Below are 27,048 nucleotides of genomic sequence, written 5' to 3'. Positions count from 1 at the left end.
TCACAATTTTTTTCCACTAAAATGTTGAATTTTCTCATTTTCACAAGGGATAAAGGAAAAAAAAAAAAAAAAATTTTTGTAAAGCAATTTCTCCCGAGTACGGAAATACCCCACATGTGGTCTAAAGTTTTTTTTCATTAGAAATGAATTAACCCTTTCAGGACTGATCAATTTTTTGCTTTCTTATTTTCGTTTTTCACCTTCCAAGAGCCATAACATTTTTCTTTTTCCATCAGTGATGTGAGGGCTTATTTCTTGCGGGAGGAATTGTAGTTTCTATTGACACCATTTAAAGTACCATAAAATGTACTGGGAAACTGAAAAAAATAGGAACATATAGGAAAAAAATCTGATTCCATTTTTTGGGGTTTTCGTTTTTACAGCTTTCGCCATGCGGTAAAAACGAAAACTACAGTGATTTTGGCGGTTTAAATTATTTACGTTTTTTTACGGTGCGAGTTAAATAATGGTATATTGTAATAGTTTGTCCTTTTGCGGACGTAGCGATACCAATTTTGTTTATTTTTTTACATTACTTTAGAAGAAAAATGGGAAAAGGTTTTTGTTTTTTTAACTTTAAACTTTTTTCTTTCTCACTACTAATAACTTGAATTCTTCTACACATTTTATTAGTCCCCTTAGGGGACTTGATCCAGCGATCATTGGATCGCTGGTACAATATACTGCAATACTAATGTATTGCAGTATATTGTTATTTTTACAGGGTTCTGTAACCACACGATCGCTGTTCCGGTCCGTTAGTCCTGGGTGTCAGCTGTAATACATAGCTGACACCCGCAGCGTATGGAGCGGGCTCAGCATGTGAGCCCGCTCCATACATCAACCCCCGCACCATGACGTGCTATTAAGTCATAGTGCGCAAAGGGGTTAATACACCATGGATGGTGTGAATATTGCAATTTTCCACTGATATGCCATTTTAGTGCAAAATATGTTGTGCCCAGTTTGTGCCACTGAAGACAAATATTTCATAAAACGTTAAGCGGGCTCTCCCGGGTATGTCGATGCCATATATGTGGGCGCAAACTGCTGTTTGGGCACGCTGCAGGGCTCAGAAGGGAGGGACACTATTTTGCTTTTGGAGCGCAGATTTTGTTTGGTAGTTTTTCTGTTTTGGGTTTTGCTGGTATTTCAGTTTATAATGTGGGGGTATATGTAATCTGTGCGGAGAACATCAGGGCATAATAAGAGGGTATAATAATGTGGTAAATAAATAATAATTCATAGATATGTGGCCGGTGTCGCACTGATAATTGGCGCCCGATCTTATCCGCTTTTGGAAAACTCTGCATATTTTGCGTCGCCATATTCTGAGAGCCAGAACTTCTTTATTTTTTCACCACCGGAGCTGCGTGAGGGCATATTTGTTGCGGGACAATCTGTACTTTTCATTGGTACCATTTTGGGGTGCATGCGATTTTTTTTATCACTTTTTATTACATTTTTTTTCAAGCCGGGTGACCATAAACAAGCAATTCTGACAATGTTTTTTAGTTAATTTTTTTGCGGCGTTCACCGTGCACTATAAATGACGATTTTACTTTATTCTGCGGGTCGATACGATTACGGCGATACCATATGTATATAGGTTTTTTTATGTTTTGCAGTGTTTGCGCAATAAAATCACTTTTTTATAAAATAATTTAATTTCTGTGTCACCATATTCTGAGAGCCATAACTTTTTTATTTTTCAGTCAAAAAAGCTGTGTAAGGGCTTGTGTTTTGCGGGACTGGTTGTAGTTTTTATCGGTACTATTTTCGGGTGCATGCGACTTTTGATCACTTTTTATTCTCTATTTTGGGAGGGGTGGTGACCAAAAAGAAATTGCGATTCTGGAGTAGTTTCTTAATGATTTTTTTTGGGGTGTTCATCGTGTGGGAAAAATAACATTACAGTTTTATAGTTGGGGTCATTACGAACGCGGTGATACCAGATATGTGTACTTTTTTTAACGTGTTCATTTTTTTCCTATAATGAAAGTCTTATTATTGGAAAAAAAGCAGTTTATTTATATAACATAACTTATTTTTACACTATTTTTAAAACATTTGTATTACTTTTTTCACTTGTCCCACTTGGGGACATTTAGACTTGAAGCTTTGATCGCTGCTAGAGTACATTACACTACCTGTGTAGTGTAATGTATTCGGTCTTTGTGACGTGACAGTCACACTGACAGGAAGCCTCGGAGTACGAGGCTTCCGTACATGGCAACCCGGAGGTCTTTGTCTGGCCTCCGATTGCCATGTCAAGCATCGGCAGCCCCCACAATCACTTTGTGGGGGCTGCCGACGTGCTTCAAACCCCTTAAATGTGGCAAACGCAATCTGTCGCCGCATTTATGGGGTTAATTGCCGAAATCAGCGGCGACGGTCCGCTGACCGGCAAGACTGGAGTGTCAGCTGTCGGGGACAGCTGACCTCCCGGTTCCCAGACACTGTCCGTTAAGACAGTGTGCGCCGGGAACTACTCCGCAACTGTACGTCCTGATGCGGGAAGCAAGCCCTCTGCAGGACGTACAGTTGCGGCGCAGAGGTTAAGGGGTTAAAAATGAGGCTCTGTCATTATGTCCAAAAGTGGCTGTGGCGGGAAGGGGTTAAGAAGAACAAAGTGAAGGTAATGAAATGGCCATCACAAAGCACTGACCTCTTTAGTATCAAAAGTGTATGGGCAGAACTGAAAAAGTGTATGCAAGCAAGGAGGCCTACAAACCTGGCCAAAATTCAAGCAACTTGTTGTGAAAAGCTTGAGGACGGAAACCCAAAACGTGTGACCCAAGTTACACAATGTAAAGGCAATGCTGTCAAATACGAACCACTTCTGAGCCACTGGGTATGCGATGTAAGAAATAAAAGCTGAAATAAACCATTGGCTCTAGTATTATGCTGACATTTCACATTCACATTCTTGATATATAGTAGTGATCCTAACTAACCTAAGGCCTCATGCACACTTCCATCACCGTTTTTCACGGATCCGTGTGTCCGTGATTGGAACAGTGTGCTTCCCATGTGTACACTTCCGTGTTTCAGTTTCCAGAGGTACTCACTGTCCAGGGTGCTGAAAGAGTTACTGCCGATCAGTGCAGCCCTTTAACTCTTCAGGACCCTGGACAGAGACTACCGCTGGACAGTGAGTACCATGTGCGGCGCTCACAATATAGATTAATGGTTCATTAAAAAAAAACCTGCAACAAAAAAAAGTTACTACTTACCCAGAACTCCCTGCTTGCCTGCTTCTTCCTCAAGTCCGGCCTCCTGAGATGATGCCGCGTTATCCAGGGAGGTCGGACTGGATGTCAGAAGAGGGATGCGTCACCAAGACAACGGCCAGGGTATGTATGAACTTATTTTTCTTAGTATCGCTGCGTTCCAGCACTGATCAGCAGCCTCTTCTCTCTATCAGTGCTGACAGAGAGAAGGGGCTTCCGATTAGTGCAGTATCTGTCTGTATGTGTACCTCTGCCCGTTGAGAAACCGGTTATTCCTATTTTTCACTCTTTGCCTAAAATCCATAAGGATCGCTTCCCGCCCCCTATGAGACCAGAGTGGCAGGTATTGGTTCCTTGAATGAGAAACATAGCGAGTGGGTAGATACATTACTGCAACCTTTGGTTACATGTTGCTATGGGTTTCTCCAGGATACAAAACATGTGCTATCGTCTGTAGAAAGTATCAAATGGCAGGATAATTTTGTATGGATAACTTGTGACATTGAAGCATTGTATACATGTATCCCTCATCAATTGGCTTTAAAGGCAGTTCTATACCATTTAGATAGATATTCCAAATACTCTCTAGATCTCAAAAATTTTATTATTATGGCAATAAAGCATCTTCTCTCCACTATTTCATATTTCATGGTTGCTATTATATTAAAAAAAGAGGCTCAGCTATGGGAGCTAAATTTTTCCCTTCGCTTGCCAATTTATATGTAGCATGGTGGGAGGAGTGCTTTCTATTCACTGAAAGCAATCCTTTTGCTTCTGATCTGGTCTGGTATGGTCGTTACATTGATGACATGATCATTATCTGGTCCTCAGATGTGGCCACCATACCAGACTTCATCAACTACATAAATAATAATCCATTTGGTTTGACATGCACCTATGCTTATGATTGTCAAAAAATTACGTTCCTGGATCTCACTCTAAGTGGTATTTCCAGCCTAGAGACTGTTCAGACTGGCACCTATCGCAAGCCTACTGCTGGTAATGCAATTTTGCATGGCAAGTCCTGCCACCCGGAGCACACCATCAAGGGTGTTCCGGTTGGAGAAATTTTACGAGCTAAAAGAAACCGCTCGTCTGAACAGGTGTATAAGGAAGAAACAAATAAAATTTGTAATCGTTTAAAAAAAAAAAAAAAAAAAAAAAAAAAAATCGAGGTTATCCTCAATGGACTCTGGATAGGGCTATTAATTTGGGTGAGGACAGAAAACGTTGTGATTTACTACAAAGAAAGCATACACATAAAAAGAACAAAAAGTCATCTCTTGCGTTTGTTACATCGTACAGTAAAGAATATAATACGATACGATCTATAGTGTCCAAATATTTACGAGTCCTCTTTCAAGGTGAGGGCTTACGCCAGATATTAGAGCCAGGTTGTAAATTTTCCTCTCGGAGAGCACCTACTTTGGGTTCTATGCTTTCACCTAGTTTAACGCAATTTTCATCCAAACAGAATTCGTGGCTGTCGTCAGAGGGTTTTTATCCTTGTGGAGCAAATATATGTATGTGTTGCAATTATGCACACCAAACTAAAGAAGTTACCTCAGCCATTGATGGATCTATACATAAAATTAAACAATTCATCAATTGCAACACACGGCATGTAGTTTACCAAATAAATTGTACTCTTTGTAATTTATCTAATGTTGGGTGCGTCGCTCCCTTAAGGTTAGAATTAGAGAACATCTCAATGGAGCTACTAATCCTGGAGTTAGAAATCCTTCCAATGCATCCAAACATTTTAGTCGTATGCACCAAGGCGATACCAGTAGTTTTGAGTTTTCAGGAATTGAAAGAGTTAATAGACCAGTGCGAGGTGGTGATCATAGGAGAGCACTTTTAAATCGTGAGGGTTACTGGATTCTCATGTTGAACACTATAGTCCCCAATGGTTTAAATGTGAGAAATGATCTTATTCTGAACTACTAATATTTTATAATGCACATTTTGTATTTTTGTGTTTGGCTTGAGATTTTATAGTTGCATTTTATACAATTTTGTATGTTTCATATGTCATCCACTTCTGTGATAATTGCATACACCTGATCAAAGTGGGTGTTTTTTGTCTTGGCTGCTATTTTAGCCAGACATTCTCATTCCTTCCCCTATCTATGAGTAATGGCTGATGAGAGCTAGAAACGAGTCAGAGGGAAGGTATATTTTATGTTTCTTGTCCAGTGTTTGCTGTTCAGTCTTCCGCTGGCTATCTATTTTAACCAATAAAGAAGATTTTTTCATGTTCCACAAGGAGTGCTGAGCCTTTTCCTTCTGGATTGTTGTATGTGTACCTCTGCCCGCCGCCCGGCCGTTGCTAATCAATGGCTCCGTCACACACGGAAAAATAAAAAAAAAATCGAGGTTATCCTCAATGGACTCTGGATAGGGCTATTAATTTGGGTGAGGACAGAAAACGTTGTGATTTACTACAAAGAAAGCATACACATAAAAATAACAAAAAGTCATCTCTTGCGTTTGTTACATCGTACAGTAAAGAATATCATACGATACGATCTATAGTGTCCAAATATTTACCAGTCCTCTTTCAAGGTGAGGGCTTATGCCAGATATTAGAGCCAGGTTGTAAATTTTCCTCTCGGAGAGCACCTACTTTGGGTTCTATGCTTTCACCTAGTTTAACGCAATTTTCATCCAAACAGAATTCGTGGCTGTCGTCAAAGGGTTTTTATCCTTGTGGAGCAAATCTATGCATGTGTTGCTATTATGCACACCAAACTAAAGAAGTTATTTCAGCCATTGATGGATCTATACATAAAATTAAACAATTCATCAATTGCAACACACGGCATGTAGTTTACCAAATAAATTGTACTCTTTGTAATTTATCTAATGTTGGGTGCGTCGCTCCCTTAAGGTTAGAATTAGAGAACATCTCAATGGAGCTACTAATCCTGGAGTTAGAAATCCTTCCAATGCATCCAAACATTTTAGTCTTATGCACCAAGGCGATTTGAGTTTTCAGGAATTGAAAGAGATAATAGACCAGTGCGAGGTGGTGATGATAGGAGAGCACTTTTAAATCGTTGACATTACTGGATTCTCATGTTGAACACTATAGTCCCCAATGGTTTAAATGTGAGAAATGATCTTATTCTGAACTACTAACATTTTATAACGCACATTTTGTATTTTTGTGTTTGGCTTGAGATTTTATAGTTGCATTTTATACAATTTTGTATGTTTCATATGTCATCCACTTCTGTGATAATTGCATACACCTGATCAAAGTGGGTGTTTTTTGTCTTGGCTGCTATTTTAGCCAGACATTCTCATTCCTTCCCCTATCTATGAGTAATGGCTGATGAGAGCTAGAAACGAGTCAGAGGGAAGGTATATTTTATGTTTCTTGTCCAGTGTTTGCTGTTCAGTCTTCCGCTGGCTATCTATTTTAACCAATAAAGAAGATTTTTTCATGTTCCACAAGGAGTGCTGAGCCTTTTCCTTCTGGATTGTTGTAGGTGTACCTCTGCCCGCCGCCCGGCCGTTGCTAATCAATGGCTCCGTCACACACGGACGGCACACGGATGCCTTCCGTGTGCCTTCAGTTTTTTTGACGGCCCCATTGACTTGCATGGGCCTCACGGTCATGGAATCTCTGACCAAAGTAGGACATGCTCTACTTTTGTCGGAACGGAGCAACGGGACCGTCAAAAACACTGAGGTGTGCATGGCCCCATTGAAATGAATGGTTCAGGGTGCTAGCCGTCTGAAAAACGGCTAGCACCCTGAAGAAAAAGACTCAAGTGGGCATGAAGCCTAATAGAGGAAATGTGTACTACGATCATATGTCAGGAATTGTGAAAAACTGAGTTTTAATGACTGTGGACCGTTAAGGTGTATGTAAACAAAGTGGCTTTGAGAGGCCCATACAATACAAACCCCCATAAATCACACCATTTTAAAAATTGCACCCCTCAAAGTATTCAAAACAGTATTTAGAAAGTTTCTTAACCCCTTAGGCGTTTCAAGAGAAATAACGCAAAATAGAGGTAAAATGTACAAAATTTCTTTATTTTTGCAGAAATTTTTAATTCATGGTTTTCTGTAACACAGAAGGTTTTACCAGAGAAACACAACTCAATATTTATTGCCCAGATTCTACAGTTTCTAGAAATATCCCACATATGGACCTAGTGTGCTAATGGACCAAAGCACAGGCCTCCCAAGCAAAAAAAAAAAAGCACCTAGATGATTTTGGGGCCTTCTTTTTATTAGATTATATTTTAGGCACTATGTCAGGTTTGAAGAGGTCTTGTGATGCCAAAACAAAGGAAACACCCCAAAAAAGACCCCATTTTGGAAACTACACCCCACAAGCAGGGGCGTAGCTAAAGGCTCATGGGCCCCGATGCAAAGGTTCTTCTTGGGCCGATGGCCCGCAGCTTTCAGCTGCATCGCTGGGTCTCCTAAGTGACCCAACGATGCAGCACTAGCAGCCAGGGGCATCACAAAGGTCTTAAAACATCAGGGAAAAAAGGCCCAATACATATAACCCCCCAAAAAAATGTGTGTGCGTGTATGTATGTATGTATGTATATATATGTGTATGTAGGAGACAGCATATCTATAGCACTACAACCCTATAGCTATGGATAGGATTAAATATAGTGGCTCAGCGTACAGCATCACACATGATAGGCTTAGATATAGGGCCCAGCTCGCTGACATTGCAGCTCCAGCACTGGACCCAGGAAAGGTAAGTATACAAATTGTTTTGCTTTTTTTGTGTGTTACTAATTCTTTTTGTGCGTTTGTGTTTTTTTACGTGTTCGGTTGTTGGACTACTGCGATAACAGCATTTTTTTCATTCTCAATAAAATGGTTAATGAGGATTGTGTGTGGGATTTTTATTTCAATTAAATATTTTTTCTATGTCTTTGTATTTTTTTTTAACTTTACTACTACTGCGTTAGTAATAGCTGCTGGCTGATTGACAACATCCATTACTAAGGCGGGGCTTAAAGTTACACATGAAGAGGCTAACACAAACCCCCATTATTACCCCGGTACCCACCGCCACCAGGGGTATCGAGAAGAGCCGTGTACAATCCAGTACCCGACCATCTGTAGTGATGGAGGGATATTGGCGCGGCCGCAGGCTGGTATAGCCCAAACACAGTGGCCTTTACCACCCTGGTAATGCTGGGTTGATACTGCTGTGTTGTATCTGACTGGTTATAAAAATGGGGGAACCCCACACCGTTCTTTCCAATTATTATTTATTTTTTTTTAGCCCCCCCTATTTTTCATAACAAGCCAGATACAACACAGCAGCAACAGGCTAGCATTACCAGGGTGGGAAGGGCCACTGTTTTTGGCCTTTCCCAGCCTAATAAAGCCCCAGTGGACAACCATCGCTACAGATGGTCGGTACTGGTTCCTACCCGACTATCACTGCAGATGGACGGGTACTGGATCGTACTAGGCTCTTCCCGGCAGCCCTGGTGGCGGTGGGTACCAGGGTAATAATGGGGGTTAGTGCTAGGCTTTTCACCATCTAACACTAAGCCCCGCCTTAGTAATGGACGCTGTCAATCAGTCAGCGGCCTTAACTAATGCGGTAGCGATAAAGTAAAAAAAAATTACAAAGACATAGAAAAAATAGGTTTATTGAAATAAAAAAAACTCACACACAACCCTCGTTAACCATTTTATTTATAATTTAAAAAAATAAAGCCATAATAAAAGTAGTCCTCGAGTCCGACATAGTCCAATGACTGAATCTGTAAAAAAAACACAAACACAAAAAAAAAAATACATTAGTAAGAGCCTGTTCACATCACCGCTGCCCTTCCGTTGAGGGCTTCTGTCAGAGGTTTCCATCAGGTAACCCCTCAACAGAAAGGGCCTGTTCACATCAGCGTTGCCCTTCCGTTGAGGGGTTCCGCTGGAGGTTTCCATCAGTCGACTGTGCTATTGATTCCGTCAAAACAACGGAGCCCTGTTACAATTGTAACCAACAGAAACCATTAACAACGTTTCCATCACCATTGATATCAATGGTGAGGGAAACGGAAGCTAAGGTCTCCGTTTGCCTTTCCGTTGAAGGGTTAACATGACAGAAACCTCCAACGGAACCCCTCAACGGAAGGGTAACGCTGATGTAAACCGGGCCTTAGATACAGGGCCCATGTGAATGTGTGATACTGTTTGTTGGACCCTGTATTTAAGCCTAAGGCCCCATGCACACAACCGTGTTCGGTCCGTGATATACAGTCCGCATGTCGGCCACATGTCCCGGACCGAACACAGTGCAGGGCTCCTAACATCATGCTTCTCTATGACGCTAGGTGAAAATCATGAAAACATGATTACAGTGCGGGACAGTAGTTCCGTGGATAGGCAGTGACACCTAGCGTCATAGGTAAGTATGATGCTAGGGACCCGGCTCACTGCACTGTGCTCGGTCCAGGACATGCGGCCGACATGCGGACCGTATATCACGGACCGAACACGGTCAGGTGCATGGGGTCTAAGGTAGGCTTAGATACAGGGTGCAGCAAACCATAATCTTATACAGTATAAGATTACTGTCTGCTGGAGCCCTGTATCTAAGCCTAACACATAGTAGGCTTAAAAGGGGTTGTCCAGTCCCTAAACATTGATGGCCTATCCTCAGGATAGGCCATCAATAGCTGATGGGTCAGAGTCCAACTCCCAGGACCCCCGCCAATCAACTGTTTTGAAGGGGGTGCAGCGCTCGTACGAGCGCTGCTTCCCCTTCATTTCCTTTATTTGCTCACAATGTGAATCGTTGACACGTCCGTGTCGGCGATTCACAGTATGAGAAAGTGACCGGAATGAAGGGGAAGTAGCGCTCGTATAAGAGCTGCACCCCCTTCAAAACAGCTGATTGGCGGGGGGTCCCGGGAGTCAGACCCCGACCCATCAGCTTCAGCAGACAGTAATATTAATCTTACCCTACTCTTTGGCCGCAGCGGAGGTCCTCACTCCATCCAGGGCCAGGATGTTGTGCGCAGTGCATAGCGTCGTGACGTCATGCGCCGCACACATCGCTGTGATGTCAGGACCTCAGCTGTGCTCCAGAAAGCGGGGGGGGGGGGGGGAAGTACTGTCAGTTACTATAGTAACAGGGGCCAGTGTAGTTTATTACATAGGCCCCAGCCACTATAGTAACTTTTCATTGACTAGGTGCGGGGGGGCCTTGGCCCCCCTGGCTTCGGGGCCCGGTCGCAATTGCGACCCCTATAGTTTCGCCTTGGCCCACAAGGAATTCATCTAGGGGTGTAGTGAGCATTTTGACCCCACAGGTATTTCATAGATTTTATTAGAATTTGGACTCGAAAATGTAAAAAAAAAAATTCAATAAGGTATCGTTTTGGCGAAAAAAAAAACAAAAAACAATTTTCACAAGGAATAAAGAAGAAGAAGTCCCCAACATTTGTAAAGCAACTTCTCCAGAGTATGTAAATACCCCATATGTTTTCATATACTGCTGTTTGGGCACATTGCAGGGCTTAGAAGGGAAGGCGTGCGATTTGGCTTTTGGAGAGCAAATTTTGCTGGATTGGTTTCTCGGCACTATGTCGCATTTGCAAAGCCTCTGAGGGACCAGTACAGTGGAAACTCCAAAACCTGACTCCATTTAGGAAACTACACCCTTTGAGGAAATCATCTAGGGGTGTAGTAAGCATTTTGACTTCACAGGAGTTTCATAGATCTTATTAGAATTAGGCAGTGAAAATAAAAATAATTTTTTTTTCCAATAAGACGTAGCTTCAGCTAAAAAAAATTTCATTTTCTCATGAAATAAAAGGAGAAAAAGCACCGCAACATTTGTAAAGCAATTTCTCCCGAGTACGGCAATACCACATATGTGGTCATAAACTGCTGTTTGGGCACACGGTAAGGGCTTATTCAGACGAACGTACAATACATCCGTGCTATGCGCATGATTTTCACGCGCGTCGCACGGACCTATGTTAATGAATGGGGCCGTTTAGACGGTCAGTGAATTTCACGCAGTGTATGTCCGCTGCGCGAAATGCACGACATGTCCTATATTTGGCCATGCTTCGCGCAGCACGCACCCATTGAAGTCAATGGGTGCGTGCAAATCGCGCTCGGCACACGAAAGCACTTCCAGGTGCTGCGCGTGATTCGCGCAACAGTAGTAAAATGAATGAAAACAGAAAAGCACCACGTGCAGAGTGTCATAATGATGGCGGCTGTGTGAAAATCACGCAGCCACGCATCATATGCTGATGACGCACGGACCTTTTGCGCGCGCAAAACGCCACGTTTTTTGTGCGTGCAAAACGCACACGCTCGTGTGAATCCGGCCTAAGGATCAGAAGGGAAGGAGTGCCGTTTGCCTTTTGGAATGCAGATTTTACTGGATTGGTTTCTGGGCGCTATGTCGCATTTGCAAAGCACCTGTGGGACCAAAACAGTGGGGAACCCCCCAGAAGTGACCCCATTTTGGAAGCTACACCCCTCAAGGTATTCATCTAGGCGTGTAGTGAGCATCTTAACCTCGCAGGTCTTTTGCAGAAATTAGTGTGCACTCGATGTTGCATAGTGAAAATGGGAATTTTTCCATAGATATGCCAATATGTGGTGCCCAGCTTGTGCCACCATGAAAAGACAGCTCTCTAATTATTATGCTGTGTTTCCCAGTTTTAGGCCTGATTTACACGAGCATGTGCGTTTTGCGCACGCAAAAAAACGCAGCGTTTTGCGTGCGCAAAAGGCACTTGACAGCTCCGTGTGTCATCAGTGTATGATGCGCGGCTGCGTGATTTTCGCGCAGCCGCCATCATAGAGATGAGGCTAGTCGACGTCAGTCACTGTCCAGGGTGCTGAAAGAGTTAACTGATCGGCAGTAACTCTTTCAGCACCCTCGACAGTGAATTCCGATCACCATATCGAGTAACCTGTTAAAAAAAAAAAAAGAGGTTCGTACTTACCGAGAACTTCCCGGCCGTTGCCTTGGTGACGCGTCCTTGTTGACGCGTTCTTGGTGACGCGCCTCTCTTGACATCTGGCCCCACCTCCCTGGATGACACGGCAGTCCATGTGACCGCTGCAGTCTGTGCTTGGCTTGTGATTGGCTGCAGCTGTCACTTGGACTGAATTGTCATCCCGGGAGGTCAGACTGGAGGAAGAAGCCGGGAGTTATCGGTAAGTCAGAACTTTTTTTTTTTTTTTTACACGTTCACGTATATTGGGATCGGAAGTCACTGTCCAAGGTGCTGAACCAGTTTAACTCTTTCAGCACCCTGGACAGTGACTGTCTCCTGCCGGGTTCGGTCAAAACGAGTTCGGCCGAACCCGGTGAAGTTCGGTTCGCTCATCTCTAAGACACTCCGTTCGGATGTTTGTAAACAGAAAAGCACGTGGTGCTTTTCTGTTTACATTCAGTTTGACAGACAGCTCTTGCGCGAATCACGCAGTTCGCACGGAAGTGCTTCCGTGCGACCTTCGTGGTTTTCACGCACCCATTGACTTCAATGGGTGCGTGATGCGCGAAAAACGCACGATTATAGAACATGTCAATTCACGCATTGTCTGCACTGCCCCATAGAGTAATATAGGTGCGTACGACACGCGTGAAAATCATGCGTGTCGCACGCGCGTATATATTACGCTCGTGTAAATGAGGCCTTAGAAACACCCTACATGTGGCCCTAATCTTTTGCCTGGAAGATCGACAGGGCTCAGGAGTGAAAGAGTACCATGTGAAATTGAGCTCTAATTTGGCGACTTACAAAGTATTGGTTCACAATTGCAGAGCTCTGATGTGAAATAATAAAAGAAACCCTGAGAAGTGACCCCATTTTGGAGACTACACAACTTAAGGCATTTACTAAGGGGTGTAGTGAGCATTTTCGCCCCACAGGTCTTTTCCATAAATGAATGCGCTGCGGATGGTGCAAAGTAAAAATTGACATATTTCCCTAGATATGCCATTTCAGTGGCAAATATGTCGTGCCCAGCTTGTGCCACCGGAGACACAAACCACAAAAATTGTTAAAAGGGTTCTCCCTGGTTTGGTGATGCCATATATGTGGAAGTAACTGTTTGGGCACCCTGTAGGGCTCAGTAGGGAGGGAGCGCCATTTGGATTTTGAAGCATCGATTTTGCTTGGTAGTAGTTTTGTTTGATGTTTTTCTGGTATTTTCAGTTTGTAGTGTGGGGGTACATGTAAGCTGGGCAGAGTATATCAGGGGCATAGTTAGGTGGTATAATAATGGTGTCAAATAATCCATAGATATTTGTTACACTGTGCTCAATCCTTTCTGCATAGGCCGGTGTCGCACTGATAAATGTCCTTTCTTATCCCCCTTTTGGTCGACACTCGGCACCTTTGCAGTTTAGGTAATTTTGCTGGGAAAGTGTTGTCCTGGTATAATACGGCCACCCTCGCTTCCAGCGGATATGTTTGGGCCCTACCCTTCCTGGTTGCCTAATTTTAGGGCCTTGATAAATCGCCTCTTGAAACAGAAGAAATGTTCCCCTCGGGGCTGCACAACTGCATATTTCTCTTTCCTGACTTATTGGAGCCATTTTGGGTTACATGTGAATTTTTGAGCACTTTTTTTGGAAGGCAAGATGTCCAAAAAGACAGCAATTCTGACATTGTTTTTTTTATACCGCGTTCACCACGCGTTATAAATTACATGTTAACTTTATTCTGCGGGTCAGTACGATTCCAGCGATACCTAATTTATAGAACTTTTTTGTTTTACAACTTTTTGCACAATAAAATTACTTTTGTTAAAAGAATGTATTTTTTCTGCCGCCATGTTGTAAGGCCTCATGCACACGACCGTATTTTTGTCCACCCGTAAATACTGGCGTAAATATGGGTCCTTGGTCGCACGTATTCGAACCGTATTGCACCAGTATTTACGGACCCGTGCCCGTAAATACGGGTCCGGTGTCACCCGTATTTACGGGCACGTTTTTGGCTGCAAAATTACACTGCAGTAATCGGCAGCTCTTCTCTCTAGGAGTGCAGGATAGAGAGAAGGGGCAGCCCTTTCCGTAATAAAAGTAAAAGAAATTCATACTTACCAGGCCGTTGTCTTGGTGACGCGTCTCTCTCTTGACATCCAGTCCGACCTCCCTGGATGACGCGGCAGTGCATGAGACCGCTGCAGCCTGTGATTGGCCTGTGATTGGCTGCAGCGGTCACATGGGCTGAAACGTCATCCCGGGCGGCAGGAATGGAGCAAGAAGCAGGAAGTTCTGGGTAAGTATGAACGTCTTTTTTTTTTTACAGCTTTATCTATATTGTGATCGGTAGTCACTGTCCAGGGTGCTGAAACAGTTACTGCCGATCGTTTAACACTTTCAGCACGATGGACAGTGACTATTTACTGACGTCGCCTAGCAACCCTCCCGTAATTACGGGTGCACACACGTAGTCACCCGTAATTACGGGAGCCCCATAGACTTCTGGGATGACTTTTTATTCCATGTCCCAATCACAGGCTGCAGCGGCAACATGGGATGAAATGTCATCCTGGGAGGCTGGCACAGGGACACGCCGCCATGGCTTAAGTTTTAAACTTTTTTTTTCCTACGTGCAGTTTTCTGCAACAGACAATCCTGGCCGAAAAATTGCACGACAAATTGCCTCCGTTTTTCGGCCGGAATACCCTGCGGCGTCTAGGGCGGATACGCGGTGTGCTTTTACGCAGCATATCCGCCCTGTGTGAACATAGCCTAGGGCATCATGCACACAGCCGGAAGGGTTTTTACTGTCTGCAAACACGGATCTGCAAATACGTAGCCTTCCGAAATTGCGGAAGTGTCCATAGACTTCTATGGGCGAGTCCGTGCCGCAATTGCAGACAGGAATAGGACATGTTCTATAATTTGCAGATGATTTCTATGGCACGAACACACATCCGCAAATATACAGAAAGGTGTCCGTGGTCTATAAAAATTAATTGGCCTGCAATTTCATCCGTAATTTTAAACAAAATGCATTGAAAAATGCTTGAAATTCATTGTTTTTTTACAAGCAAAAAAGGGTGTGAAGCAGACCTTGTGAAAAAGTTTTCCACCACTATTGTGAACATGTCAGATACAAACACAGTGTACTGCGAAGGACGATGACGACTCAATACAAATAATACTTGGCACGGTTTGGTAATACCTACTGGAGGATATAGCATTTGCTACTCGTTATATAAGGGTGAGTGGCAGACTGGCAAATATGCTAGTCGTAGTAATTCTGCCCAGTACTGTAGTACCAGTAGCTAAACACCAAGCATTGGCGGCGCATTATCTGCTGCACATACAGTTGCTGTACGGCTACCTGATACAATACAAATCTCTGCTCACCTGTACAGCCGGGAGGTACCATGGCAGGTGCCTCTTCCCAATGTGAACTCCCTTCTGCTAGCACTCGGTGCTCCCGGGCTGCAGCACCGCTCATGTAGGAATCCGCCACCTAAACCAAGCAAATAGTCACAAATACAGCGATTTCTCCGTGCACTGTCGGTATACAATGGCTGAAGTGTAATGAGGCCTAGTACATAGCGGGTGAAGTAGGCTCCTCCTCTCTGCTGTGTGAGGCGGGGGAGCTGTGTAGGAGGTAGCCGGGGCCGGTCCAGCTTCAATAGTCGGGTGGTGAGGGAAAGACATATTACAACGAGGTAGGCGCCCTCCAAAGCACGGGAGTGCCCAGCCTGGTTCATCGTGGGCACAGGGACTAATGACTGCAAAGGTTTAGGCCGTTCATTGTATATTGTGGATGCAGATATGTTTGGCCAGAAACGTGATTACTCTGCCTGCTCAAAGTTGTGGTACCCATGAAGGCTAGTGTCAGCCTGGCACTGAGGCATGTTTTTCTGCTGGTTTCAGCTAGCTATTTGCCTTGAAAAGTTTTAATGTGGTTTTAGTATAAAACATGTAGGAGATAAAAAAAAACGCATCCTGGCACAGTTTTTAGCCTATATGCCAACTAAGCCTAGGGCTGGGTTTTCACAGGGTGCATCGCAAATCTGTGACAATCCACAGTATAAGGTACGTGGTTTCTAAAATGCATTTTCCACAGCAAATAAGCACATAAAAACTGCTGCAACAAAAGCATAGAAAAAAACCCTGCAATAATACCAAGTTCACGCGTTGCGGTCAATGTGATGTTTTTGCCATGGTTTGCAGCAGGGGCGTAACTAGGAAAGACTGGGCCCCATAGCAAACTTTTGACTGGGCCCCCCCTCCCCTGGGTGTCACACAACCCCCCCCCCCCTTGTAGATAGTGCCTTTTTTACAGCCCCCCCCCCCTGTAGATAACGCCATACAGCCCCCTCTGTAGATATCTACAAAGGGGGCTGTATGGCGCTATCTACAGGGGGACTGTATGGCGTTATCTACAGGGGGACTGTATGGCGTTATCTACAGGGGGGCTGTATGGCGTTATCTACAGGGGGGCTGTATGGCGCTATCTACAGGGGGGCTGTATGGCGCTATCTACAGGGGGGCTGTATGGCGCTATCTACAGGGGGGCTGTATGGCGCTATCTACAGGGGACTGTATGGCGCTTTCTACAGGGGGGCTGTATGGCGCTTTCTACAGGGGGGCTGTATGGCGCTATCTACAGGGGGGCTGTATGGCGCTATCTACAGGGGGGCTGTATGGCGCTATCTACAGGGGGGCTGTATGGCGCTATCTACAGGGGGGCTGTATGGCGCTATCTACAGGGGGGCTGTATGGCGCTATCTACAGGGGGGCTGTATGGCGTTATCTACAGAGAGGGCTGTATGGCGTTATCTACAGAGGGGGCTGTATGGCGTTATCTACAGAGGGGGCTGTATGGCGTTATCTACAGGGGGACTGTATGGCGTTATCTACAGGGGGACTGTATGGCGTTATCTACAGGGGGGCTGTATGGCGCTATCTACAGGGGGCTGTATGGCGCTATCTACAGGGGGCTGTATGGCGCTTTCTACAGGGGACTGTATGGCGCTTTCTACAGGGGGGCTGTATGGCGTTATCTACAGAGGGGGCTGTATGGCGTTATCTACAGAGGGGGCTGTATGGCGTTATCTACAGAGGGGGCTGTATGGCGTTATCTACAGGGGGACTGTATGGCGTTATCTACAGGGGGACTGTATGGCGCTATCTACAGGGGGGCTGTATGGCGCTATCTACAGGGGGGCTGTATGGCGCTATCTACAGGGGGGCTGTATGGCGCTATCTACAGGGGACTGTATGGCGCTTTCTACAGGGGGGCTGTATGGCGCTATCTACAGGGGGGCTGTGTTGCGCTATCTACAGGGGGGCTGTATGGCGCTATCTATAGGGGGGCTGTATGGCGTTATCTACAGAGGGGGCTGTATGGCGTTATCTACAGAGGGGGCTGTATGGCGTTATCTACAGAGGGGGCTGTATGGCGTTATCTACAGAGGGGGCTGTATGGCGTTATCTACAGAGGGGGCTGTATGGCGTTATCTACAGAGGGGGCTGTATGGCGTTATCTACAGAGGGGGCTGTATGGCGTTATCTACAGGGGGACTGTATGGCGTTATCTACAGGGGGGGCTGTATGGCGTTATCTACAGAGGGGGCTGTATGGCGTTATCTACAGAGGGGGCTGTAAGGCGTTATCTACAGAGGGGGCTGTAGGGAACGCCGTACAGCACCCCCCTATAGGGAACGCCGTACAGCACCCCCCTGTAGGGAACGCCGTACAGCACCCCCCTGTAGGGAACGCCGTACAGCACCCCACTGTAGGGAACGCCATACAGCCCCAACCCCCCAAAAAAATGCGACCTACAGTGTGAAAAGACATGTATCCCCTATCCACAGGATAGGGGATACATGTGTGATCGCTGGCAGCGATAGGGAGAACGGGGGACCGAAAGTCCCCCCAAGTTCTCCATGACTAACCTCTGACTTTCCGGTGTCTGCGCAGCTCAATAAAAATGAAAGGAGCGCTGGTCACAAGCACGACCGGCGCTCCATTCATTTCTACGGAGCTGCCGACACAGACCCCGGAAGTCCGAGGTTTGTGATGGAGAACTTCAGGGGACTTTCAGTCCCTCGTTCTCCCTATCAATGCCAGCGATCACACATGTATCCCCTGTCCTGTGGATATCCTGTGGAGAGGGAATACATGTCTTTTGTTTAATGGCAGAGCGGGGAGATACCGCCCTGCTCTGCCGTAGTGTTAAGAGGTGTCGCGCTGTAGCAGCCATAGCGGCTGCTAGCGGAGCCTCTGGCCATGGTGGGGGCCCGTGCCGGCGGGCGACACGGGCCCCCTCATGCCGCGGGCCCCGTAGCAGCTGCTACTGCTGCTACGGCGGTAGTTACGCCACTGGTTTGCAGCAAAGTGGCACAGTTTTCCTGCGGTCGCCTCAAAAAAACAAAAAAAAAGCATTTTCAATACAACGTGGAAATCCAGCCATTAACCACTGGCAGGTGAAGTGAATAACAATGATTATCTTATTACAATGCTAGCTGTCAAGGGGTGAGATATATTAGGCAGCAAGTGAACAGACAGATCTTGAAGATGAAAACAGGAAAAATGGGCAAGTGTAAGCCCTTATGCACACGACAGGGTTCCCCGGCCGTGTGACTGCCGTTCAAAATACGGCCGTCACACGGCTGCAGTAGGAACAATAGACCCCTAATGGGGCTATTCACACGAGCGATTTTTTGACGGACATGCCCTATTTTCGGTCGTTCTCCCAACTCCCATAGAAGTCTATGGGGCCGGGTAATACACGGCCATCACTTGAATGTGCTCCAAGTGATGGCCGTGTCTTCCATCGCTCGCTCTCTCTCCTCCTCACAGTGCGAAGTGCATGTGAGGAGGAGGATATTTTTTTGCTCCCTGTAGGAGCGGAATCCCCAATCCCATTGGGGATTCCGCTCCAGCAGAAGTCCCTGACTTCACTGTGTCCATATATGGACACTGACGTCAGGAATTCTGAAGCGGAATCCCCGGCGATGTGGCTGGGGATTCCGGTCTAGGAGAAGTCCCTGCCATCACTGTCCATATATGGACACAGTGACGTCAGGGACTTCTGAAGCGGAATTCCCACCGCTCTGGCAGGGGATTCCGAACCAGGAGGAGTCCCTCACTTCACTGTCCATATATGGGGATGACTACCTACAGGGGGGATATGTGGCACTACCTACGAGGGGGTCTGTGTGGCACTACCTACGAGGGGGTCTGTGTGGCACTACCTACAAGGGGGTCTGTGTGGCATTACCTACAGGGGGGCTGTGTGACATTACCTACAGGGGGGGCTGTGTGGCATTGATTACAGGGGGGCTGTGTGGCACTACATACGAGGGGGTCTGTGTGGCATTACCTACAGGGGGGCTGTGTGGCATTACCTACAGGGGGGCTGTGTGGCACTACCTACGAGGGGGTCTGTGTGGCACTACCTACGAGGGGGTCTGTGTGGCACTACCTACGAGGGGGTCTGTGTGGCACTACCTACGAGGGGGTCTGTGTGGCACTACCTACAAGGGGGTCTGTGTGGCATTACCTACAAGGGGGGCTGTGTGGCATTACCTACAGGGGGCTGTGGCAGTATCTACAGAGGGAAGTGTGTGGCAAAAAATTTACAAATGAAATTCATCCGATTTTAAAACGGACAGGGAAAAAACCGGATGCAAAACTGGTGAAAATCGGCCGTTAAAAACAGCAACACGGAATCGGAACGGATGCAAAACGGCTGTTTTTATCAGCCAACACTCGGACCCTGTCATGTGAATAAGGCCTAAGCCCTTATTCACACGACAGGGTTTTCCGTCCGGGTGACGGCCATTCATAAATCGGCCGTCAACTGGCTGCATTAGGAACAATAGACCCCTAATGGGGCCATTCACACGACCGATTTTTTTGACGGCCCGGGAAGCCTGGCCGTCCAAAAATTGGACATGCCCTGTTTTCGGCCGTTTACCCGGCCGCCCGGCTCCCATAGAAGTCTATGGGGCCGGGTAATACACGGCCATCACCAGAATGTGTCCCGAGTGATGGCCATGTATTCCGTGCTCTCTCCTCCTCACAGTGCAGAGTGCATGTGAGGAGGAGGAGGGTCTTTTTTTGCTCCCTGTAGGAGTCTGAATCCCCAATCCCCGGCCGGGGATTGGGGATTCCGCTACAGGAGAAGTGCGTGACTACACTGTCCGTATATGGACACAGCGAAGTCACTCACTTCTGCAGCGGAATCCCCGACTCTATGGCCGGGGATTCCGCTACAGGAGAAGTGCGTGACTACACTGTCCATACATGGACACAGCGATGTCACTCACTTCTGCAGCAGAATCCCCGACGCTATGGCCGGGGATTCCGCTACAGGAGAAGTGCGTGACTACACTGTCCATATATGGACACAGCGATGTCACTCACTTCTGCAGCGGAATCCCCGACGCTATGGCCGGGGATTCCGCTACAGGAGAAGTGAGTGACTACACTGTCTATATATGGACACAGTGACGTCACTCACTTCTGAAGCGGAATTCCCGACCTGTGGCAGGGAATTCCTCTCCAGGAGAAGTCCGTGACTACACTGTCCATATATGGGCATTGAAGTCAGTGACTTCTGGAATGTGGGGGGGGGGGTGCAACCTACAGGAGGCTGTGTGGCATCACCTACAGGGGGCTGTGTGGCATCACCTACAGGGGGCTGTGTGGCATCACCTACAGGGGGCTGTGTGGCATCATCTACAGTGGACTTGGTGGCATCACCTACAGGGGACTTGGTGGCATCACCTACAGGGGGCTTGGTGGCATCACCTACAGGGGGCTGGGTGGCATTACCTACAGGGCGCAGGGTGGCATTACCTACAAGGGGCAGGGTGGCATTACCTACAAGGGGCAGGGTGGCATTACCAACACGGAGCTGGGGGGCATTACCTACAAGGGGCAGTGTGGCATTACCTACAAGGAGCAGGGTGGCATTACCAACCGGAAGCTGGGTGGCATTACCAACCGGGAGCTGGGTGGCATTACCTACAAGGGGCAGGGTGGCATTACCTACAAGGGGCAGGGTGGCATTACCTATAGGGGGCAGGGTGACATTACCTATAGGAGGCAGGGTGGCATTACCTGCAGGGGGCTGGGTGGCATTAAAGCAGGAGGCTGGGTGGCATTACCAACAGGGGGCTGTGTGGCATTATCTACAAAGGGCTGTGTGTGTCAACTAAGTTAAATGAAATTCATCCGATTTTAAAACGGACAGGGAAAAAAACGGATGCAAAACGTGTCAAAATCCACCGTTAAAAACGGCAACACTGAACGGATGCAAACCGGCCGGGAAAAACGGCCGATTTTATCGGGCGACACTCGGATCCGGTCGTGTGAATGAGGCGTAAGGGTATATTCACACGGCCTATTTTCGGCCGTTTTTCGAGCCAAAATCGTAAGCAGAACGCCTCCAAACATCCGCCCATTGATTTCAATTGGAAAAAACGGCTTTCTGTTCAGACGGGCCGTTTTTTTTACGCGGCTGTTTTGAAAAATGGCCACGTAAAAAAACGGCCGCGAAAAAGAAGTGCATGTCACTACTTCAGCCGTTTTTACAGCCGTTTTTTATTGACTCTATAGAAAAACAGCTCCAAAAACGGCCTTAAAAAACACGAGTTTGCTTTAACTGGTTCCCAACCGCTGGCTGTGTATTTTTACGGCCAGCGGTCAGGGCCCTTAAAACCCGCTCCCATAGACTTTTTACGGCTCGGGTTTGAACTTGCTGCCCGAGCGAACGGGCAGCTGAATGTCGGGTCTCTGGCTTTCGCTGCTTCTGTCTTCTCCGATCACTTGTACACAGCGCTCAATGAAGCGCTCAATGGCCGCGCCGCTGTCTCTATTCCTCCCGGTGTTCATGTGACTGGTAACATGATCGCCGGGTGCCGTTAGTGACAGACTGCTGCTGGGTCTTACTAGACCCAGCACAGCCCTATTAGTGACAATCGTCACTATGAGAGAGCTGATTACCCCTGTAACTGGGGCTGCTGTGCAGCTCCAGTTAGGCTGGGTTCACACGACCATATTACGTCCGTAATGGACGGAACGTATTTCGGCCGCTAATCCCGGACCGAACACAGTTACAGTTACACCATGCTTTTCCACTGTAAGGCCTCATTTACACGAACGTATTATACGCGCGTGCGACGCGCGTGCTTTGCACGCATGTCGCACGCACCTATATTAGTCAATGGGGCAGTTTAGACGATGCGTGAATTGCGCTCAGCGCGTGTGCGCAGAAAAAAACTCACGACATGTTCTATAATCGTGCGTTTTTCGCGCACTCACGCACCCATTGAAGTCAATGGGTGCGTGAAAACCACGCATGCCGCACGGAAGCACTTCCGTGCGAACTGCGTGATTCGCGCAAGAGCTGTCAAACTCCTGAATGTAAACAGAAAAGCACCACGTGCTTTTCTGTTTACAAACATCCAAACGGAGTGTCAAATTCGAGATGAGCGCACCGAACTTCACCGGGTTCGGCCAAACTCGTTTTGACCGAAACCGGTAAAAAATGTTCGGGTACGCGACGTCAGGAGACAGTCACTGTCCACGGTGCTGAAAGCGTTAAACTGGTTCAGCACCATGGACAGTGACTTCCGCTCCGAAAATCCATGAACCTGTAAAAAAAAAAAGACGTTCTGACTTACCGATAACTCCGGTCCGACCTCCCGGGATGACAGTTCAGTCAAAGTGACAGCTGCAGCCAATCACAGGCCAAGCACAGGCTGCAGCCAATCACAGGCTGCAGCGGTCTCATGGACTGCGGCGTCATCCTGGGAGGTGGGGCCGGATGACAAGAGAGGGACGCGTCACCAAGGCAACGGCCGGGAGCCCGGACTGGGGGAAGCAGGAAGTTCTTGGTAAGTATGAAAGTCTTTTTTTATTCACAGGTTGGTGTATATTGTGTTCGGCATTCACTGTCGAGGGTGCTGAAAGAGTTACTGCCGATCAGTTAGCTCTTTCAGCACCTTGGACAGTGACGGGCGTCGACTAGCCTCATCTCTATGATGGCGGCTGCGCGAAAATCACGCAGCCGCGCATCATACACGGATGACACACGGAGCTGCCAAGTGCCTTTTGCGCGCGCAAAACGCAGCGTTTTTTGCGCGCGCAAAACGCACACGCTCGTGTAAATGAGGCCTAAGGCTGGATTCACACGAGCACATTACGTCCGTAATGGACGGAACGTATTTCGGCCGCTAATCCCGGACCGAACACAGTGCAGGGAGCCGGGCTCCTAGTATCATAGTTATGTACGATGCTAGGAGTCCCTGCCTCTCCATGGAACTACTGTCCCGTACTGAAAACATGATTACAGTACGGGACAGTTGTCCGGCAGCGAGGCAGGGACTCCTAGCGTCGTACATAACTATGATGCTAGGAGCCCGGCTCCCTGCAGTGTGTTCGGTCCGGGATTAGCGGCCGAAATACGTTCCGTCCATTACGGACGTAATGTGCTCGTGTGAATCCAGCCTTACAGTGGAAAAGCATGGTGTAAAAGAAAGAAAAAAAATTATATATATATATATAAGTCCCCAAAGGTGTTTTCTGACCTTTGAGGGACAGACCATAGTAATAAAAAAATAAAAGTAAAGTGCAAAATTTTTTTTATAATAAATACACAAAATACCCACCCCAAAAAAAAACGTTCCCCCCGCCAATCATTGTTGTAACGCTAGCACTGACCCAATTACCCTAATATAGACATGCAATATATTAAAATTTATGGTAGACAATGACGATCACAAATAAAAGGTCTATTTTAGGGTAAAACTATGTTATTACCAAAAAAAATAGCTAAAAATTAAAAAAGCTTATTTTTTTAATATTATTTTAAAACTTTAAGAATAAAAATTCTAAAATAGCACAAAGGATGTGTATAAAAACGATAAAAAAAGAAACCTGCATTGTCTACGGAAAAAACATCGCAAAAATCACGTCGTTAACCCAACAAACAAAAAAGCTATAGTCGTTTAACTAACGCGTGCTAAAAGGGGTTAACGGTGTCTGGTCCTGAATGCTCAAAATAGCCCGGTCCTGAACTGGTTAAGGGTCAGTACACACTGATTTTTTTTTACACGTTTTTTGATGCGAAAATCGCACCAAAAAAACTGACGAAAATGCTTCCCATTGATTTCAATGGGAGGTGGAGGTGTTTTTTCCCGCGAGTGGAAAAAACGGCAAGTGGGAGAAAAGCGACATGCCCTATCTTCGGGTCCTTACATCTCTGACCTCCCATTGACATCATTGAGGCAGAGAACACGTTTTTTGCCCTCGGCGCTCAATGGCCGTGGGCGAAAAACGCCGTGAAAATTGGCGTGCAGAAAGAGCAAAATCTGCCTCAAAATTCCAAACGGAATATACCTTCCATATATACCTTCTTGAGTGCACCTGTGGACTACAGTACATAGGTAGGACCAAGTAAATGTTGAGGACCAGAATTAATAAACATAGGAGTAATACAATCAATCATTTTCTCAAACACAGTGTCTATAGACACTTACATCAACATCATGGGGGACGTTTTGAGGTAAAAATAACACCATTAGAACAAATCCCAATTGAGTCAAACAATAGGTTCTCTTCACTCAAGAATAGGGAATCCTTTTGGATATATAAATATAACAGCCTCTCCCCAGACGGATACCTATTGAATGTTATTGTAGTGGAACTACAGTGAAGGAAATAAGTATTTGATCCCTTGCTGATTTTGTAAGTTTGCCCACTGTCAAAGACATGGACAGTCTAGAATTTTTAGGCTAGGTTAATTTTACCAGTGAGAGATAGATTATATATAAAAAAAAAAAAGAAAATCACATTGTCAAAATTATATATATTTATTTGCATTGTGCACAGAGAAATAAGTATTTGATCCCTTTGGCAAACAAGAGTTAAAGAGGCTCTGTCACCAGATTTTGCAACCCCTATCTGCTATTGCAGCAGATAGGCGCTGCAATGTAGATTACAGTAACGTTTTTATTTTTAAAAAACGAGCATTTTTGGCCAAGTTATGACCATTTTCGTATTTATGCAAATGAGGCTTGCAAAAGTACAACTGGGCGTGTTGAAAAGTAAAAGTACAACTGGGCGTGTATTATGTGCGTACATCGGGGCGTGTTTACTACTTTTACTAGCTGGGCGTTCTGACGAGAAGTATCATCCACTTCTCTTCAGAACGCCCAGCTTCTGGCAGTGCAGATCTGTGACGTCACTCACAGGTCCTGCATCGTGTCGGCACCAGAGGCTACAGTTGATTCTGCAGCAGCATCAGCGTTTGCAGGTAAGTAGCTACATCGACTTACCTGCAAACGCCGATGCTGCTGCAGAATCATCTGTAGCCTCTGGTGCCGACACGATTGCAGGACCTGTGAGTGACGTCACAGATCTGTGAGTGACGTCACAGGCCGGTCCTCATAGGCCTCCTGTCAGTGTGACTCTCAGCGTCACACTGACAGTTTATAATACGTTACACTACCTAGGTGGTGTAATGTATTATAGCAGCGATCAGTGCTGCCAGTCTTCAAGTAATAAAAATGTTTTATAAAAGTGTAAAATATATAAGTCTTTTATTATAGGAAAAAAATGAAAATGTTAAAAAAAAGTACACACATTTGGTATCACCGCGTTCGTAACGACCCAAACTATAAAACTATAATATTATTTTTCCCGCACGGTGAACAGCGCAAACAAAATAATTAAAAAACAATGTCAGAATCACTATTTTTTGGTCATCAACCCTCCAAAAATATAGAATAAAAAGGTGATCAAAAAGTCGCATGTACCCTAAAATAGTACCAATAAAAACTACAACCCGTCCCGCAAAAAACAAGCCCTTACACAGCTTTTTTGACTGAAAAATAAAAAAGTTATGGCTCTCAGAATATGGTGACACAAAAAATAAATAATTTTATCGAAAAGTGATTTTATTGCGCAAATGCCACAAAACATAAAAAAACTATATACATCTGGGATCGCCGTAATCGTATCGACCAGCAGAATAAAGTAAAATGTCATTTATAGCGCACGGTGAAAAGTGTAAAAAAGACATTGTCAGAATTTGTATTTTTGTCACTTTGCTTGCCAAAAAAATCTAATAAAAGGTGATAAAAAAAAATCACATGTACCCTAAAATGGTACCAATGAAAACTACAGATTGTCCCGCAACAAATAAGTCCTCGCACGGCTCCGGTGGAGAAAAAATAAAAAAAGTTCTGGCTCTCAGAATATAGCGACAGAAATTATGTAGTGTCCAAAAGCTGATAAGATCGGGCGCCATTTATCAGTGCGACATTGGCCACATATCTGCGGATTATTATTTATTTACCAAATTATTATACCCTCTTATTATGTCCTGATGTACTCTGCCCAATTAACACATACCCCCACATCATAAACAAATACCAGCAAAACCTCAAACAGAACAGTTACCAAGCAAACGCTGCACTCCAAAAGCCAAATGGCTCTCCCTCCCTTCTGAGCCCCACAACGTGCCCAAACACCAGCTTACGTCCACATATATGATATTTTATATACGGGAGAACCCGCTGAACATTGTTTGAGGTATTTGTCTTCAGTGGCACAAACTGGGCACAACATATTTTGCGTTAGAATGGCATATCAGTGGAAAATTTTCACTTTGCACCATCCGCTGCGCATTAACGCCTTCGCGCACCACGACTTAATAGCATGTTGTGGTGCGAAGGGTTATATATGGAGTGGGCTCATGCGCTGCGCCCGCGCCATATTCTGCAGGTGTCCGCTGTATATTACAGCTGACACCCGGGACTAATGGACAGGAACAGCGATCGCGCTGTT

At 45.8% G+C, this 27,048-nt stretch overlaps 1 protein-coding gene across 2 annotated transcripts in view; it reads right to left on the bottom strand.

The window, feature by feature from the left end:
- Positions 1 to 15,943, bottom strand: part of NXPE3 (neurexophilin and PC-esterase domain family member 3) — a 42,877-nt gene extending 26,934 nt beyond the window's left edge. For both annotated transcript variants that reach the window (XM_075852801.1, XM_075852802.1), the window contains exon 1: positions 15,592 to 15,943. The gene's annotated coding sequence lies outside the window, so the exon portion shown is untranslated. The remainder of the gene's footprint in view (positions 1 to 15,591) is intronic.
- Between the last annotated feature and the right edge of the window lie 11,105 nt (positions 15,944 to 27,048).

The sequence above is a fragment of the Rhinoderma darwinii genome, chromosome 2 (genome assembly GCF_050947455.1).
Source record: "Rhinoderma darwinii isolate aRhiDar2 chromosome 2, aRhiDar2.hap1, whole genome shotgun sequence".
NCBI lineage: Eukaryota > Metazoa > Chordata > Amphibia > Anura > Rhinodermatidae > Rhinoderma > Rhinoderma darwinii.
Note: the sequence above shows the minus strand (reverse complement) of the source record. Positions and strands in the feature narration are given on the sequence as shown.